Source organism: Neopelma chrysocephalum, unplaced genomic scaffold (assembly GCF_003984885.1).
Source record: "Neopelma chrysocephalum unplaced genomic scaffold, ASM398488v2 Primary Assembly neopelma1_45, whole genome shotgun sequence".
In the NCBI taxonomy this organism is placed as follows: domain Eukaryota; kingdom Metazoa; phylum Chordata; class Aves; order Passeriformes; family Pipridae; genus Neopelma; species Neopelma chrysocephalum.
Window position 1 is genome coordinate 14,437,076 of NW_020897704.1, and position 17,465 is coordinate 14,454,540.

The 17,465-nt window shown below is 35.0% G+C and overlaps 1 protein-coding gene and 1 non-coding gene across 4 annotated transcripts in view; both read right to left on the reverse strand.

The window, feature by feature from the left end:
• Positions 1-17,465, reverse strand: part of CACNA2D1 (calcium voltage-gated channel auxiliary subunit alpha2delta 1) — a 383,935-nt gene that overhangs the window by 126,602 nt on the left and 239,868 nt on the right. The window lies entirely within an intron of this gene.
• LOC113965752 lies at positions 10,635-10,738 on the reverse strand. The gene has a single exon (XR_003533627.1). It is a non-coding gene; the product is annotated as a U6 spliceosomal RNA (small nuclear RNA).

The following is a 17,465-nucleotide window of genomic DNA, read 5'->3' on the forward strand; positions in this document are numbered from 1 at the left end:
AGATGGAATTAAGCTTCTATTACAGTTCAACAAAAGAAGAGTCAGTACAATGCAGAGTAACAGACTCTTCACTACACACCCGTAATCTTTCAACAAGTTGTTTATCTCTACAAAAAACGACACTCATATTATGTACTGCAACCCATTGCTGATAACAGCATTTGTGTACATCTTACACCATGTTGCCTTGCTTCCTCTTATATCAAAATATACCAGGATGTATTCCAGAATGAACTAATACCCTATGTAAACAACCATACAGTACTGTAGGACTATTTTCTGGGAAGATGGCAAGAAAACAAAACATGAAAGATACTGTTGATTAGAGTGGTTCTAGAGGACTTTTCAGATTTTGTAAGGCTATGCACAATGTAAGAATCCAAGTAAAATGAAAAACAGAACAAATTTTTTAAAGTAATTACAGCACATGCTGAATCTTTATTATTATTTTATTGTTAGACTATTTATAATTGGTTTCACAGATTAGTTCAAAGCCAGGCTTGTATTTGGAAATAATTCTTTCCTTAAAAAAAAAACCAACAAAACAAACCAAAGCCAAAGCCACAACAAAAACCCCAAAGAGATGTTTTATTTTTATGGAAATATCTGAGATTAAATACCAAAAAGCACCCACTTAAAAAGTATGGCTGTATTTCACATATTAACTCATGTCTTCCTTCACTTTCCTCTAATTTTTGTTAGCATTTCAAAGGATATCATAGTGACACTCAAATTAAACTTACTATAGAGATATGCTTGATCTTTAATGAAGACTTCTCTCTATAAAAAAATTAATTAGGTGTTAACAAAACCAAACAAAACCAATCAAAAGACTTTTAGAAAATGCTGTTGTGGTATAATTTATTGAACTCTGTCTTCAGTCTGCCAGAGTACCACCATTTCAATAACTTTCTGATCACTAGAGCGCCTTACGAGATCAGTAAATCCCAAGCAGCAGCTGGGTTAAGTGAGAAGAAAAAGGACTAGGAACACACCAACTCACACAAAAATATTCTCTCTTTTACCTCACGCTTTTTGCTTTTTTAAAACTATTTTGCTCTTTTCCATTATATTTGATATTTATTGTAGTCTGAAAACAGTTATTGCAGAAATGGATGCTATCCCATGTTGGTTTTATGTAGATTGTCTGATATAAATTCTTAAAATTTTTCTTACAAGATGCATAATGTCCATCAAAAGCATTCCCTCCTATCCTCTCCCCAGCCATGGTAAATTGGGAAGCACACACACCTCCAGGAAAAACAGAAATATGTTACTAAAATAAAACAAAGATCACTTGACACATTCTCTAAGTTTGTTTTTTCCATTATACCAAGGAGATAAACAGCATGTGGACAAAGTGCTGAAAATGTACAGAAAGAGAGCTGTGAAGAACAGAAAATCTATCTTCTGAAAGCAGAGAGGTTCAGTTTGCAAACTAAAAGAATGAGTCAGTCAGAAAGCAATCCCACCCCTGAAAAAGGTATGTAAGAGTAAGGATGGCACTAGCCCAATAACAAATAGGTACAAACTACTTAAGTATAAATAAGGACAGTCAATTAGAAGATCACTTTTAGAGCAGAAGGTCCTAGAATGGTTTTCTACTAGGAGACACCAGCAAGGAGCCCAGAGCTTTTAGGATGGAGCTTGATTGGTTTATGAACAGAATGACATGGCCTAGCTAGATTTAGAACTTGATTTGGAGCTGCTCTGCTCTGATAGATCATCCATTGTTACAAATAAAGAAATGCAAACAATGCACTTTTATACAGAGTTAATGGTAGCACAAAAATTGGGAGTAAACCCAACGTTCCTATTAATTTTTAATTAATGAGCATTAAATGTTTTCAAATAAACTATGAATATATTATTATATTACCTGTAGATATATTTATAAATGAGTACATACATATGCATGCTGCATACATAAAATATTTAATTAATTATTAATAATTTTGTATTATAAAAATATTTTATGTATGTTATATAGATAATATATGGAGAACACACATATTTTAAGAAATACTGAAGTAATATAATGGATTTGGTTAATGGGTTTTAATCTAATTCCCCTATAAATTAAATATTAAGGAATAGAAGACTGGTTAAATCTATCTAAATATATTTCTGGCAACAGAAATCCAAGACACACCAAGTGTGTGTGAGGGGAATACAATACACAAGCAGGAAATGTGAGAAAAATGATGATGGGACAAGGTCTGTTTTATCACCTGAGCTGGTGACAGCTCTTGCTTCTTGTCAATATTCCAACCATCTCATGGATGAGTCTTTTAAATTACAAACAATGAAATTTCCACAAAAATTCCTTTTATTGTTTTTTTTATCGTTATTTTTGGCCAAAGGTTGGTCCAAAGAGGAAGTGGATTGATATTTTCTGAAATTCAACTACCCAAAGAAAAAGTCCCCTGCCTCCTACAGATGAAACATCTGTACCATGTGCAACTGCATTATGCCGCCTTATAAGCAGAACATAAAATCAGAATATAAATTCTTTTTCTTTGGCCTAGCAACATCATAGGTATTATACATCAATTATTAATTAACTGCAATTTGGTGTTGTTTTCCAGATTATATAGAAGCAGCATAAGTGAAACTCCTCTCTCTTAGAGATCATGGGGCTATAGGGGACTAGAAATGTGAAAGTTGAAAGCTTGCCACCCGTATAAACAGAGGTTCTTTTCTCTCTGAAGACATTTCTATTTCTGTCTTTAAAGATTTCCCTGTATCTTTACAAGGGAAAAATATATTTTTATTTCATCTACAGCATTTAACCTATGAGGAAGGATACACAGACTCACAGATTGTTCCCAGAACAGTCCTGTTCTGAGATGCCAAGCCGAGTTTCATTCTTGGCGTGAATCCTGGCCTCCCTGATGTTAATGACAAAAATTTTACTGCCTAGGGAACTGATTTCATCCTTCATTTTCAGAACACTATAACCCTGAAGTGTTCAGCCACTCTCTCTGTACATAGTATTTTGGCAGTCTAATGCAATAAGCAGATCATAGTATTAGGAGTTGAGACTTATTGCTTTAGATTTTTTAAGCAAAAGAAAAAAAATCCTTATAAATCACTTCATAAGACTCAAAATGCCTTTGAAATAATATAAAACTCAAAAGGATCTTTGAGAATGCAGTAAAATTAAGCTTCTTTGTAGCTGTTTTTGTCTGCTTCCATGTCATAAGTAGTCTCTTAGGATTCATCTGAATTTTCTCTATTCATTGCTTTAATCACTCAGTATAGCAGTTCTTTGTTCTACAATGTCCAGACAGGAATACTTTTTTACAATCATTTGCTTGCTGAAGGTCTCCTTGTTTTTAATTTACTTTGTGATTATAAAACCACAGAAAAAGGCAGTAAACTTGCAGAAAAATGAAATGGGATGAAGAAAGACATCTTATCTTACATCTACCTTACTGTTTAAAAAGAAATTTTATCTTCTTATAAATATTTACCCAAATGGTTAAAAGTGTACTAAATTTTAGTTACTTTAGCCTCACATATTTAACTAAGGTCTATCATCCTTCCTGAATGAGTAAATACTGCATAAACAGAGCTTTCAAAAAGAGAGAAGTTGCTGACTTTGAGTTTCTAAGAGTTTCTATATAGACGATTCTCAATAATAGGAAGAGATCAATGTATTAAGAAAATACAAACACAGCTGGAGCAATTGCTGTGGAGTGAAAAAATGCATCTGGAATCAAATTAGCAAAAAACCCCAAAGTCACATGGTATTTTAAACAGCTACTTTCAACTAAAGTCAGGGAATAAGGATACAGAGTACCATACTTCCTAGGATAAGGAGGGGGATGTAAGAATATAAATCTGGATTTAAAATAAGGCAAGGGAGTCACATCACATAGTGAAATACAATAGACTTCAGCCCCATTCTTACAGGCATTTCCATACATATTTAACTTTTATATTTGATAAATTAAGGAAGCAAAACTGAATGCCAGCAGCTTAGCACCAGCTAAATCCCACTGTGCTCTGACGATCTGCATTAGTTCAGGATGTACTCCAGGGAAATAATGCTCCAATCTGCAACAACTGTTTCAAAAAATTAAAAGGAAAGACCTAGTGTTTTTTTCTTTTTCATGTAACTTTCAGGGAAAAAAAACCAAAACAAACAAAAAACCCCCAGTACTGTACAAAGCAATAGAAGATATCTTGTGAGAAACTCATGACTTTGCTTTTCTAACACCTTATTGGTTTCATAGCCTTCACCTGTATCAGCCAGAAGTGCAGTGCAGCAGAAGCAGGTGTGTACAGTTGCTGCTGGGAATGTGACATTCATATTATCCAGGATTTGGAGATTTTATTTTCTGCTCCATCTAACCTGAGCTGTAGCCTGAGTGCCCATTAACAGCAGATACAGGCCAGGGGCGCTGTAAGAGGGCTGGTTTAGCTGCATTGGAGGGGAATCCAGCTGCCACTCTCTGAGATGGCTCAGCAATGTCAACTGCAGTAATTTGGGCCAAGCTGTCTTCTTCTAAAGGGCATTTCTGCTTCGAACTAAAATACTAACACAGACAGATCCAGCTCTCACGAAGCAATGACGGTCAAATAAATTAGGTAGCTGAGAGTGAGAGCGACTTGCTTTCCAGTGACAAAGAAGTTCCCAGTCAACTGGCAACACTTAACTTCATACTCAAGAGTGTCATCCTGTCTCGAGTACCATGTCACCTCACAAATTTCATTACCCTAGTTATCTGTAGCAGCAGATGTATTTGGATCCAACTATAGCAGTATTTTCTGTTATAACTGCGAGGAGACAACACTCAGTTTATTTAACAAGATGGGCCTGAGCATGAGGAAAACAAACAAAACATATATTTTTATAGACAAAGAAACAACCAGTAACACACTTAACAATAGAGCTTCTCATTTGAAAAACAACTGCTTCCTTGATACAAATATTCTGTAGGCTAATGGCCAGTGTCCCACTTGTTACAAGTAGACGTATTTTCACTAAAGCCACTGATATGTTATTCCAGCATCTAACCTGAAAACATGACCTTGATTTTATAATTATTTCCATTCCACCATTACAACTAGAAGTCCAAAAGCAAAATTAAGACACTTTAAGTACTCAAGAACACTCTACACAACAGTTAAATTTAATTTAGTCAATTCCTCTAAATGTTTTATGAATATAATAATGGCTTAGAAAATGAGACATCACCAATAATAAAGAAATCAGAGCTGGGACTCTGGCTTATGGAAACTGATGTACCAATATTGAAGGTGTTGGTGTTAAATCAATTTGATGTACCTGCTTTTAACTTTTATTCTAATACTGACTTTCAGGAAAATCTTTGGCATATCACAATCTTACAAAGTATCTTCCTCAGCTATGGAACATGAACAATTTTTTATCCTTAACGTTCGTGTCAGATTCAGTGAAAAACTTTAAAAGTCTTTAATGTCTTGAAGGTCTTTTGAATGATTTCTTCACATAATCTGGCGCTGTGGCACAAAACCAGTTTTATGATGTACATAGTTTCTGTATTGTTTATGAGTCAACATCTGGATAGCACTTTGCAGTTGTAAACTCATGTCATATGTAAACAAATTACTACATGGATTTTTTTCAGAGCATCATCCAACAATTGGAACATCGACTGATGTTTGTAGAGCTGTAGAACAAAATTCACTTTATGATGTCAATATATGAAGTATTTTTTTATTTTAGATCTTCAGACTTCCTATCACTGGCAGAATTTTAAAAAATTTGTTTTAAAGTCAAGAAATAAAAAATATTAAATTTCTCTTTTTTTAAATAAATAATAAGATCTCTATTTTTTGCAGAAACAAAAAAAAAATTTATTCCTTCAGTTATCCGTCTACAAGACAGAACCAAAAAATGGCAAGGTACAAATGTTCTGTATGACACACTCCCACAAAATTACTTCAGGGACAACATTTAAAGAAACATTGTAGGACTAACAAAAAAGACATTTTTTTCGTAACCAAAGACAATTTTTCTCACAAAATGAGATTTCAGGTGAATGACCTAGTGAGTAATCACTGGTTATCTCTCCCTTGTCCCCCTTCTTGACAGCTTATGCCACAGCAAAGCATAAAATACTGTCAAAGTCATCCAGTTCGCACGTCACAATAACATACAACAAACCGAAAAAAGCAGACAAGTTATCCATCATCTGCTGAGAAGAGAATAACTCCCAAGGCAAGGGAATAGACAAATGTCGTAGCTATTCAATTTGTCACAATTAATTAGTTAATTATTAATGTATTATGATTTCATTTTGTTAAGTACAATCTAATCAAATGAGTAGAAATCTTTCATGTCTTGAAAATTTTACTATGAGAATTAAGACCTGACGTATTAAGACAAACATGAGCAGGACATTGAGAAAAGAACTGAACCAGCAGTAGAACAAGGACAGAGACTATTGTAGAGCTCTGCCATAATCTTCAACTACCTACAGTCCTCCTGGCTTTGAAAACCAAAAAAAAAAAAAACCTACTCAACATCCCTCTACCTCTGACCTCTCATTCCCTGTTATCTGTGACAGAGAATTCAGGTCAAATTAAGGAATAATTTTGGAAACTGAAGGAAACTTTATTGACTACAAATGGAAGAACTTACGGAAAATGGGTGCAAGAATCTACCTGGTGCAGAAATAAGGTGTGTCTTGTGCAGGTATAGAGTGAGATACCAAAAAATAAAAAAGTTTTTTTGGAGGAGCTCAATAATTGGAAACAACAAATGAGACGTTTCAAGACAGTAAGTCAAAAATAATGCTTGTGAGACAAACAGAAAGTGCTTCATGAAATTACCTCAAAAATTAGTACTGATTATTCAAAAGGGAAACGGAATAAAACATTAATCCCATATGATCAACTGCAACAAAGTTACTTGCAGAGATGAACAAAGAGAAAACTTTGGCAAATTATATAGTTTGTGCCATTTTCCATCAATGATCAGGAAAGACATAAAAAAAATATTTAAAAGGCATGTATACATAATTTGTAGCTAACTAAAATTTAAATATTCAATGTCTTCTGGATTTTAAAAATAATTTTGAAAATATATGGTTATATATATGTGCATATACTTAGAACAGATATGCATAAAAGCAGTGAGTACCCAGTTCAATCTATGGGTAAGACAAAATAAAAGTTCTCACAGTGGAGTAGGAAAAAACTGAGATGAGCAGTTACTTAATTTTGCCTCAGGTTGCATATTACTTTGGCCTTACTCTAGGTTTTCATTAGGCATTCCAGCAATTAATATTTTGCTTGTCATCTTGCTTCATCTGCCTAGAGCTTTTAGTGTTTGCATCCAGAAAGATTGTGTTAAAGATAAAATGTAAAAAAAAAAATAAAAATTAAAAAATAAAATAAACCAACTGTAATGTTTGTTGTCTCTGAAAAAATGCAAAAAAATAGCAGGCCTTACCACTATATTTTTTAGAATTTTCTGAGTTTGAAATCAGGACATAATTCACCCTTTCACGCAGTGGCTGTATTCATTGATTTAATTAGCATTGTATTGCCCTAAATATTACAAATAATGCACTCTTCAGTGGCATCTTCCAGTAAAAACTGAATTGGCAGATGCATCAGCAACATAAATATACAAATTTAGTGATGAGAGTACTCTGACTGATATTAATGCATACTGGTATGCTAGATTGAAGGTTTTTTCCCTGCAGCGTGAATAGCAAAACTGCCTACCTACACTGTCAGCCCCTATGTCAGCATATATTACATTATTAGGTTTTAATTATTATTTGTTAGATTTGCAGAGTATATTTCATAGTAAAACAGGGCAATGTTCTAATCCAGGAAACTCCGGTTTGCTCTTCTTCAGACTGCTATGTAATGACAACAGTCTTCTGCCTCTTCGTTCAATTTAGTGACTTTAAGACAACCCCAAGCTCTGAAATTAAACACTCAAGATGTATTTCTGTCTTTTGAAGGTTTGACTACCAGAATGCATGAAAAATGCTAATAGATCCCTCATGAGAGATCATAAATCAAGTAACTTATCTGAGCAAGTAGCAAAAAAATCCCAGCACCATTACAATTCTAATCTTCAGAGATAAAAGACGAATTTAGTTCAGTGACAATCAGTCCCTTATTGAGATTTCAACAAAACTTATTGTATTAACCCATTTTTTTTTCCTTTTCCATATCTCTATCTGCATTTATTGGTGATATTTGAAGTATTTTTCAGTAGGAAGACAAACTAACCTTCAGAGAAATGAGCTTGAAACATCAATAGTAAATAAATTACTTACCAGTGCCATAAAGAACTGATAGACATCTCTCGAAAAAAGTGTCATTACAGTTATTTTTCAAAAAGCCCAGACAATAAACCCTCTCCAAACACACACAGTTACGCTGTATATTCTATCAGGAAAGTTCTAGGGCATCCTTACAAAACCTTCTGGAGCTGCAGATAGTAGAGTCAAAAAAAGACAAGTGTTAATTTTACTCAGTATTGTCTTGTGACCTTAATAATGTGGAACATCTTCACTTTCTTCAACTCTACTGAAACATAAGGCCCAGAAAGCTTTCTCTTGTGTTTCCTACTCTCTAGTTAGTGCTGCTAAACAGTGCATTCTTTCAAGACAAAGAATTAAATTATTTACAAACAAAACAACGGAAAGAACTGTCTACAACAGATTTTTAACTCTAAAGCTGTGCCTTCACCCTTGGAGACACTCAGAATCCACCTTGGCATGGCTCTGAGCAACCTTCTCTAGTTGACTCTGCTTTGAGAAGGGGGTTGGACTAGATGGTCTCCACAGGTCCCTTCCAGCATCATCCATACCGTGATTCTGCAATGCCATGATTATCCATATGTATGGGAAACCTCATTGTTGTGAAGGATCCCCCAGAGCTGGTAAATAACTCTGTGCTGAACATTTTAAGCAGAAACAAGGAGAGAAGGGACATTTGACAGAATGTTCTGTTGGTTTGTTAGAGCCCACCAACTTGGAATTCAGACTTTGATGCTCTTCGATGCTCTTTATTAGGGCAAGGGAGAGCAAAGACATTTATTTCCCTCTCTGATTCTGTAGGCCTGTCATATCTACCATTACTCAGGAGCAAGAAGAGGAAGAAAATAAGCTCATCAGAAAGCAATATAGATACCACGCCATGTAAAACAGAAGTGGGGGTGGGGGGGAAGGGGAGAATGAGTGCAGAAAACCTGCTACAAATGGAAAATGCGACCTACCACCCCCAGAAACAGAGACCAGACTTGAAGTATAGTCCAGAATTTCTTGAACCCGGCATATGTGACTTGCTGAAACAATCACACAAAAAAGAAAGTATAAGCCACTGAAAAGAGATGATGTGGAGAATATGAATTTGGAACTACCCCTCTAAAGGATGCACACAAATATCTTTAAAACTCTGTAACAAAATAGTTCCTTCACTTCCCTAGTACCTTCCTGTGACTTGCAATCGTTTGCAGAAGCTATTAAAGAAAGAAAAAAGAACTAAACATTTTTGCCACAAGATGACCAAATAACAGCATATCTCAACGAGCAACTTAAATTAAAAGCATAATCATAAAATAAACAAATACACTAAAATAACTTTATTCTTATATACATTATCATATGCCCTGATCTTTCCAATGCAATGATCTGTATTTTACTTATTGTATATATTTTCATATTAACTTTATTCTTGCAAGAACTCTTTATTTTTTGGTCAGTTTGCATGGCATTTGTTTACATATCGGTCGTATGCATGCAGCAATCTTTCACTTACAGGTCAGATTCTATTCCTCTCTATTTTATAGTCATCTTATTCTAGAAAAAGAGCTTTCACTTCTTTTGTTAGCTTCTATTGAATCTTTTTCGTATTGGTCTTTTCAAAGTAACAGCTTTCTACTTCCACATCATTTTCATAGGTATCATATTCATTTTCATATTGAAATAAAAATTTTGATCCTCCCTTGCCTTTTTGCACATTATAGCATTTCTACTGCTAAAAGCAATTTAAACACTTGATTTTGACATTATTGTTAACTGCTCAGAAGGACAATCCTAAAACCCTGCAATGACCTCGGTCAGTGTTTTTTACAGTACTAGATTAACAGAACTCTTGGATGATACCTTTCTAATCTCACACCAAAAAGTGCCTGCTCTTCCAATTATCCCACTAATTTTGATGAGAGAAAAAAAACATAAAACATCTTAATTGTGTAACCTTGCCATACACAAAGCTGCACATCTGTTTTATGGTACAAGTAGGCCAATTGACTTTTTTTACTTACTTATAAAGCCTTTACAAAAGCAAAACTTTCCATGAGAGTCAGGAATTATTTCTCCAAAAATAACTTAAGAATTGATATTTCTTGTCCAGGATCTTATCTCCACACAACTTACTTCCATTCACCTCAGTGAAACAATTTCCTCTTGTGGCCTGAAAATGCTGATTACTGTAAGTTCCCAGAGCCAAGCCTTAAAACACTCTATTTGCCCACACAAATTACCATAGAATCAAAGAATCACAGAATCAACTAGTTTGGAAGTACAGGGCAAGAATCAATTCCCTGGTCCTGCTGGCCACACTGTTCCTGATACAGGCCAGGATGCCATTGGCCTTCTTGGCCACCTGGGTAAAAAAATATGGAATGCTTCACAAATTTGCGTGTCATCCTTGAGCAAGGGCCATGCTAATCTTCCCTGTATTGTTCCAATTTTTACTATATGTGCTGCCAAAGCTGTCCCAGTTCTCTAAAGTGTCCGCTCCCTTGTACTTCTCCAGCTACATGTGGCTCCTTAAATTGACATTATACTATAATGTAAGGGTTAGGTGTGGGAATGTAGGTTCTAAATCCTGTACCTGTACAGACATACAAGGAGCAGAACTTTTCCAAGGGAACACAACAATGAAGTTACTTCAATCACCATTCTTTCAGAATTTAATCAGAAATTTATCAAAACTAGAAAAGGAAACAAAAAAGGGACTTGACATCAATATATTCAAATTACCAAAACTTGTCCTAATGGGATCTAAAGAAGATAATGCTTTTCTATTTTATTATTTATTCTAAAAAAGTTGGTAAATAGGCCACTGTACAAATATTCAGTTGCTTTTATTCCTAATGGAGCACTGTTATCATGTTTGAAGGTAAATTTCATCGATTTGACATATCAGTAAGCACTCTGTATGGCTCAAATGATCCATTTATAGTGGAACCTGAAAGCATTAATTTCTACACTGAAGCCAGCACCAGAGGCTATTTTACCCAATTTTCTGCTTACTCGCAGAGAGCAAAGTATGTTATTTATTACAACGTGGCTGTCATTACTGTTACATATGCATTAAAGCACAAAAGGTAATTGTTGTTCTTTCATAAATTTAAATTGCTGGTGCCTCTAAGGCAATGGATTTCCAGTTACTGTAAGTGGAATTTTCTTTCTTCATAAACAATCTGTGCACATCACGGTAGAGAAGATAGAACAAGGCATCACCTCTCAAAACAACTGCATACATTCACAGTGGACAGTGTCAGAGAGTGTAACAGAAATTATAAGCATTTCAACCACTGAAGACTCACACCAAAATGGTTTTCTTGTGAATTTGTTTCTGATAGAAGCTACATATGTGTAACCTATATGCATATATGTATGCAGAAGGCAGAACTCCTGGCTGAGAAAACCTAAAGATTGGAAATGTCAGCGGGAACAACAATTAACGTCAGGCAGGAATTGGTGGGTGTGATGGAAGGAAGGAAGAACGAGACTGGACATAAAATTACTTGTACTGGAGCAGATAAATCAAAGAACTAAGTGATGCATTGGCAATCAGAGGAAGAACTACAAAAACAATGTAGAGAAACACCAGCAAGTGAAAAAGCAACAGTATCAATTTGCTATCTTCAAAGATACAAAGGAAAAACAAGCAGCTGCAAATGACAGAAGTTGGAGAAAAACGGGCAGCTAATTCAAAAGGGATGGATGATACTATAATTCCTCTGAGACTGCCTAAGACAGTACTTCTTTCAGTATTTGAGAGAGATGTCAGGATGATATATATATATTTAGTTGAAAGAATGGGAGACAGAAGTCTCGAAAATCACGCTAACATCACTAAAAGTCTTTAGAAAACAGCATTAAGGAAAATAAGCTTATTTTAGGTTTCACAGACAGGTATCCTGTCTACTGGGAACCAAAAAATATAAAATTGGAGAAGATCCCAACAACAGCAAGGTAGAGGTTACTGATAGTTTTTCATGTTGGAATAAATAATTCAGCTTAAACCTCCTTTGTGTGGATCAGAAGCAAGCATCAGGTGACAAAAGATGTTCAAAGAAATGTAGGCTCAGATAATCCTCAGAGAGGAATATTCCTGTCCACAGATTAAAAAACAATGGTTCAGAAAACAGAGTTGTCAGTTTGGTGATGTCTGACCACAAAAAACACACGGTTGAGTAAAACTATCAAGAGTTTCCAAAGAAACAGTGAAGAAAGTAGGTTGAAAGTCGGTACAATTTTTCAGCTAAAAGAGAACAGAGGTGAGATACTTGTATGACCTCCACACTTCTTGGAAAAACACAGAGATGGAAATGAGATAAATGCAGCAATGTTAACGAGAAATCTCAGAGCATCAAACAGAACAGTGTTATAGTCAACACAACAGTTGTGCCATATCCACAGGAATTTTGCTTTGGCTACAAGGAAAGAAAATGTTTAAGTGTGTGTGTCATAATTACAGTACTTTGAACAAATCCTGGAAGAAGTAGAGCTCTCTGTAGAGGATAAGTAATTGAATATGGAGAGGATCAAATGTAATTAAAATTATGACTAGAACAGAGGAATATAAAGTTATAATGTAGCAACATTGCATCTTAATGAAAAAATCAAAATGTTTATTGATTTTTGCAATCTGCTGGGTGAAAATATTGATAGATGATATGATACACAAAAAGAACCTCAAAAAGAATTATCGGTGCCTGTTAAAAACACTTAATCTCACATTTTTATTTGGAGAGTGAATAAAGGAACAGGAAAGGATGAAAATTTCACTGTCATGGGACATACACAATTCCCTCCCTCCTAAAAAAACTACAACAAATGAAAAGATTCAGATATTTTCAATCAGAAGGTTGATTTCTTTGTGGTCATTAAAAAAAAAAAAAAGTAAAACACCAAAAAAACCCCAACAAAAATGTGATTTTAGGCTTATGTGATGGATTGTTTGTCACAGTTAGTAGACACCATATCATCTACTAAACATGACGGAACTGGAAGGAAAAGAGGAAGGTGTCTCCCACTTTGAGTTCCAGAAAAATGCTCTGGAAGAAAGTAAAGATTATTCTTTTCCATCTTGCAACATTCAAATAGAATAGAATAGAATATTTCAGTTGGAAGGCATCTACAATGATCATCCAGTCCAGCTACATGACTGATAACTCACAACCTGACCACTGCAGGCTGACCAAATGTTAAAACATGTCATTAAGGGCATTGTCCAAATGTCCCTTAAACACCTGACAGGCTTGGGGCATTGACCACTTCTCTAGGAAGCCTGTCCCAGTGTTTGACAATCCTCTTGGAAAAGAAAACCCCCAGTCTGAACCTCCCCTGAAGTATTCCCACATGTCCTATCACTGGATACCAGGGAGCAGAGATCAGACCTGCCTCTCCACCTCCCGTCCTAAGGAACCTGTTGACAGAAGGTATTGCTACTTATGATTTTGGGGAGAATGACCACAGAATAATTAATTTATTTTAAAATCACAAAATAAACAAAACAAAACGGGATTGAGGGAAACAGCTGAACTGAAAACTTAAAGACTAAAGAAGAAACACTGAATCAGCTTAATAATATACTTTGTATTGCAAGAGGAAGACAAAGAGATAAAGGTGAGATCCTATTCATAGAAAAATTGCTGTGTTAAGCAAGATACAAAGCAGGAGGGTATGAATGAGGGAGTAATGGATCAGTGAGGAGAATTATGCCGTAGAAGATACTGGAAAAAGTTGGCATGGTGTTTCTTATGTCTTGTTTCTTTTCTACTTCTCTTGGATTCATTAAACAAGAGAAACAAAACAAATAAAAACACAACCAAACAAAGAAAAAAAAAGGTAACAGAAAGGACAGGAGGTATAAAATATATTTCAAATTATGACAAATTGATTTAATGAGGACTCTTTTGGCCTTGGGGGGGGACCTTAAAACCTATGGGCAACACATTGGAAAACAGAAACATGGTAAAAAAAGATATATACTTCTTTGGACAATACTAATCCTATGCTGAAGAGACTGAGTTAATATGGCTTTAAAACCTATTGTCACAGGCAAAAAAAAGAAAAATAAAATCTGGAATATAAAACACAAAGACATTAACCCTCATCAGGAAGGCCTCCAGCCACAAATTTCAGCAAATTGAAAGTATATCAAGGGTATATATTTGCCCTAATTTGAACTCTTTTCTGGAAGTCTTCCAGTACTATGCAATACTAACAAGTTTTTAAAATAAATTGGTGACATTTTCCATTTCACATTTTGAGTTAGCAAATGTACTGCTAGTGTGGGAATAAACGCTCTTAATCTCTCCTGCATTTTTTCCTGTGACAGACATTCATTTTCTACTTAGTTTTTAAAGTTACTAAAAGTGGAAAGTAACTGGAATATCTCACGGTGTCAAAAGAGTAGATGATTTGTAGGATATTGATGTTTGAACTAGACACCTTCTCCCCTTGGTGAGATCAGCATGGGTGACAGAGCTATGGCTACAGGAAACTGGGCTTGATTGTTCATTCTGTCCCTTCCAGCAAAGCACATTAATTATTTCTACATATATCATCATTTCTCCTAGAAGCTTTATGTATTGGTTTTTGAAACAAAAAACCTAAGTTGCCACCTCACAACTATAGTAAAATATTACATTTTAAGTTTCAAAATCACCTAATCTTCAGAAATGATTGTGTGTTTGCTTCTACCTCACTAGAAAAATTATTAAAATAAAATGGAATAACTCTCCATTATCAATTTGTACCTCAATTCATAGTAGCACTAAAGCATTATGCTGAATGAGTAAGTGATCAATAATTATTGACCTAATAGCAATAAAAATATTAGATTGACTGTGATGTAGAAATAAGAGGAAGAAATTTACCAGCATAAAGTGGTTGACATGCAAAGCTATTTAAACAGTAGTTTCAGATGAGGCTCTTCTGTAGTTAAGTGTTTTATGAACCATTTTGTTTTTTTGGTTTTGGTTTTGTTTTTTGGTGGGGTTTTTTTCTGTTTGTTTTTTAAGCAAAACCAAAACCAAACAAAAATAAACAAAAAAAAAAAGAAGGGAGATAAAAAAAAAAAAGAAAAAAAATAGAGTTTGCAATTATGGAGTGCCCTACTGGGTACTACAGAACAGAAAGCAGAAAGAACAAAACATGATATTAAGCAACACACTTCTTGAGAAATGCACACTGTTTAATTGCCTCTCCGTGGATAAATTAATGCTTTAACACAATGCTTAGTTAGCACATTGGCAAAGACAAGCTATAGAAAGTAAGTTGCAGTATATAGCTAACTGAATATCCTATATTATATTTTTCTCTGTGGTGAATGCAATGGTGTTTAGTGCTTCCTGCAAAAGGTAGAATACCTTAATTTTATGGTTAAGAGCATGCATTCAGACAGCTCCATTCAGTAGATGGATTTGATCTTCTAACCATAGCCTGCCTTCTTTCAAATGTGTTTCAGTGGTGTTACCTTATTTGCAAGTGTGGATGGAGACCTCTCAGGGCTCCCTAAAGGGAGAACAAACAATGCAGCTCCCTGGCATAGGGAAGAAAAGATTTGAGCGTGATCATTGTGCCAAAGGCTATTAAGTCAGAGTAAAAATAAAAGCTGGCAAATACATTGCAACTGACATTTTTCTTTCTACTAGTAGCCCTATTTCCAACAGCAATTTCTTTTTTTGTTTTTCTTTTTCAGAAACACAGTAATACAGATTCTCAACTACTGTAAATGAGGATGCAGAAAAAGAAAACATAACATTGAACAGAAGTAAAAACTTACTACATAACAACCAAGGGAATGGGAATTCTCTATCACTGAATTCTGAAAGAAAGAGATTATGAATTTACAGGAAGGATTTCTAAAAATAGTACTGTAGTGCTACATAAATACAGGACATACACTCTATGAAGAAATAGGAGGAAGAACTGACTCAAGTAAACAAGAGAGCTATAATGCATGCTTTTAGAACAAACGGTGAAAGAGGAAAAACAGAAAGACGAAGGGAAAATAAGACATAGAATTCCAGATTAATACATTAATTCTAAATATTTATTTATTTGATGGTAGGTGGATGTGGAGGAAGAATGTAATTCAAATCATCCATCTAGTTGCCAGCAAAACATTTGAAGCTATTTACATGGAACAACCATTAGTTGAAGTGTGAATATGGATACAATACATGTAGACTGGATAATGACTGATCAGGAAGCTATACTGGTAAAGTGAAAATGGGGTTAAGAAGACATTAAAACTGAAGTTTGACAATGATCAGTTTTAAGCACCATTTCAGTATTTTCATTGGTTTATATTGATGACATAAAATCAAAAAACCCTGTCAATGAAGAGTCATGGTCTCAAAGACCTGTGGAGAGAAACTGATAACCTCAAGGACATGGGTAGTAGAAATGGGATTATATCTGACTGAAAATTTTTTAGACGGTGCACCTTCTGACAGTTTAAAAAAGCAGAAGCAGAAAGGTCCAGATGCACTTCAGTACTAGTGTCATTGCGCACGAGACAGGAGAGATTACACAGCCAGTGATGTTGAAAGATGATGCTTGTACAAGAAGAAAAGCTGCTGAGTACATCTACAAGGATTACACACACAAAAAAAAAACTACCCCCCCCTCCAAAAAAACAAACCAAAGAGAGAGTAGAAAGGAGTTTAACACACATCTCAACAGCAGTAGGCATCCATAAAGTCAGAAATACAAATCATGTGTGAAACAGGCAGAGCCTGACCCCCTAAGCTAAGATGAGGCATTGGGCTACTATATTTCACTGCAGCTCATCCTGCACAGGCCCATTTAAGTAATCCAGCCTGATGAACTGGAAAATCAGCAGTCAAAGAGCTCAACTTGAACAGAGCAGCTGCATCGAACAAGTAAATGAACACCCCAAGTATCCTGAAATCCATTCAAATACCCTAAACTTCAGAAGATGTAGAAATAGTGTTACTACTACTAAAACCACCACATTGAGTGGTTTGGGGTAGGAATAAGGAATCTGTTGGTTTTTTTTCCTAGGATAAAAAAATGTAAGATGGTAGCTTGAATTTTGATTTATTTTAAAATTTTTAATTTGATTTTTGTGAAGACAGGTTTTTTAGGACACACAATTGTGCCCCAGCTTTCATCTACCCTTGTAGATGTATTTGTTGTATCGTGATCCAGTTTTGGATTCTGCCTGTTATTGCA